Consider the following 2,500-nt stretch of genomic DNA (forward strand, 5'->3'; position numbering starts at 1 on the left):
CAACCAAGGGACAGTGTTGGGGGGGGAAATGGGGATATGAAGTGGTTTGTGTGAAGTACAGGCAGGGGGCATATTATCCTGGGTGGTTGTTTACCCCAAGTTACCCGAACAGGAAGGCGCCCGCGTTACGCTCCCTAACAGGAAGGCCCGCGTTACGCTCCCTTACAGGAAGGCCCGCGTTACGCTCCCTAGCAGGAAGGCCCGCGTTACGCTCCCTTACAGGAAGGCCCGCGTTACGCTCCCTAGCAGGAAGGCCCGCGTTACGCTCCCTAGCAGGAAGGCCCGCGTTACGCCCCCTAACAGGAAGGCCCGCGTTACGCTCCCTAGCAGGAAGGCCCGCGTACGCCCCTAGCAGGAAGGCCCGCGTTACGCTCCCTAGCAGGAAGGCGCCCGCGTTACGCTCCCTGACAGGAAGGCCCGCTACGCCCCTAACAGGAAGGCGCCCGGCGTTACGCTCCCCTAGCAGGAAGGCCCGCGTTACGCTCCCTAGCAGGAAGGCCCGCGTTACGCCCCTAACAGGAAGGCCCGCGTTACGCTCCCTAACAGGAAGGCCCGCGTTACGCTCCCTAACAGGATGGCCCGCGTTACGCTCCCTAACAGGATGGCCCGCGTTACGCTCCCTAGCAGGAAGGCCCGCGTTACGCTCCCTAGCAGGAAGGCCCGCGTTACGCTCCCTAGCAGGAAGGCCCGCGTTACGCTCCCTAGCAGGAAGGCCCGCGTTACGCTCCCTAGCAGGAAGGCCCGCGTTACGCTCCCTAACAGGAAGGCCCGCGTTACGCTCCCTAGCAGGAAGGCCCGCGTTACGCTCCCTAACAGGAAGGCCGCGTTACGCTCCCTAACAGGAAGGCCCGCGTTACGCTCCCTGACAGGAAGGCCCGCGTTACGCTCCCTAACAGGAAGGCCCGCGTTACGCTCCCTAGCAGGAAGGCCCGCGTTACGCTCCCTAACAGGAAGGCCCGCGTTACGCCCCCTAACAGGAAGGCCCGCGTTATACTCCCTAACAGGAAGGCCCGCGTTACGCTCCCTAGCAGGAAGGCCCGCGTTACGCTCCCTAGCAGGAAGGCCCGCGTTACGCCCCTAACAGGAAGGCCCGCGTTACGCTCCCTAGCAGGAAGGCCCGCGTTACGCTCCCTAACAGGAAGGCCCGCGTTACGCTCCCTAGCAGGAAGGCCCGCGTTACGCCCCCTAACAGGAAGGCCCGCGTTACGCTCCCTAGCAGGAAGGCCCGCGTTACGCCCCTAACAGGAAGGCCCGCGTTACGCCCCTAACAGGAAGGCCCGCGTACGCTCCCTAGCAGGAAGGCCCGCGTTACGCCCCCTGACAGGAAGGCCCGCGTTACGCTCCCTAGCAGGAAGGCCCGCGTTACGCTCCCTGACAGGAAGGCCCGCGTTATGCTCCCCTAGCAGGAAGGCCCGCGTTACGCTCCCTGACAGGAAGGCCCGCGTTATGCTCCCTGACAGGAAGGCCCGTTACGCTCCCTGACAGGAAGGCCCGCTTACGCCCCTAACAGGAAGGCCCGCGTTACGCCCCTAGCAGGAAGGCCCGCGTTACGCTCCCTAACAGGAAGGCCCGCGTTACGCTCCCTAGCAGGAAGGCCCGCGTTACGCTCCCTAGCAGGAAGGCCCGCGTACGCTCCCGAACAGGAAGGCGCCCGCGTTACGCTCCCTAGCAGGAAGGCCCGCGTTACGCTCCCTAGCAGGAAGGCCCGCGTTACGCTCCCTAACAGGAAGGCCCGCGTTACGCTCCCCAACAGGAAGGCCCGCGTTACGCTCCCTAGCAGGAAGGCCCGCGTTACGCTCCCTAACAGGAAGGCCCGCGTTACGCTCCCTAGCAGGAAGGCCCGCGTTACGCTCCCTGACAGGAAGGCCCGCGTTACGCTCCCTAGCAGGAAGGCCCGCGTTACGCTCCCTAGCAGGAAGGCCCGCGTTACGCTCCCCGACAGGAAGGCCCGCGTTACGCTCCCTGACAGGAAGGCCCGCGTTATACTCCCTATATTTATGCTTGTTTTCTGAGACATACAATTGATCGATAGTATGGCTAACTAGTTAAACCAGGGCTCAACATTAACGGTTATCCCCTTGCCCGTACATTATTTTTCTTTGTCGGACAGGAAGAATATATATTTAAGTCAAAAATAAAATCGATCAAGTAGGTCTTATCAGAATTGGATCAGTGTCCTGAAGATGCGATGCTTATGGTCCTCCCAATATCTGCAGAGCGCAGTGGAGTATAATTATTGTGGTCCTGCATTGATAGACACAAGCGGTTTTTCAATCATGCAGTCGCGAGATATATACAGTGCCTTCGGAAAAGTATTCAGATCTCTAGACCGTTTCCCCATTTCTTTATTTTTTTTGGTCACGTTACAGCCTTATTCTAAAATTGATAAAAAAAATGTTTTTCTTCTTATCAATACATAGAGTACCTCATAATGACAAAGCAAAAAAACAGGTTTAGACATTTTTTTTTTTACAATTATATATATATATATATATAAAAG

General features: G+C 58.6%; 1 protein-coding gene across 5 annotated transcripts in view; it reads left to right on the top strand.

Moving 5' to 3' along the window:
• Positions 1 to 2,500, top strand: part of ncapg (non-SMC condensin I complex, subunit G) — a 57,927-nt gene that overhangs the window by 14,775 nt on the left and 40,652 nt on the right.

Source organism: Salmo salar, unplaced genomic scaffold (assembly GCF_905237065.1).
Source record: "Salmo salar unplaced genomic scaffold, Ssal_v3.1, whole genome shotgun sequence".
NCBI classification, from domain to species: Eukaryota; Metazoa; Chordata; class Actinopteri; order Salmoniformes; family Salmonidae; genus Salmo; species Salmo salar.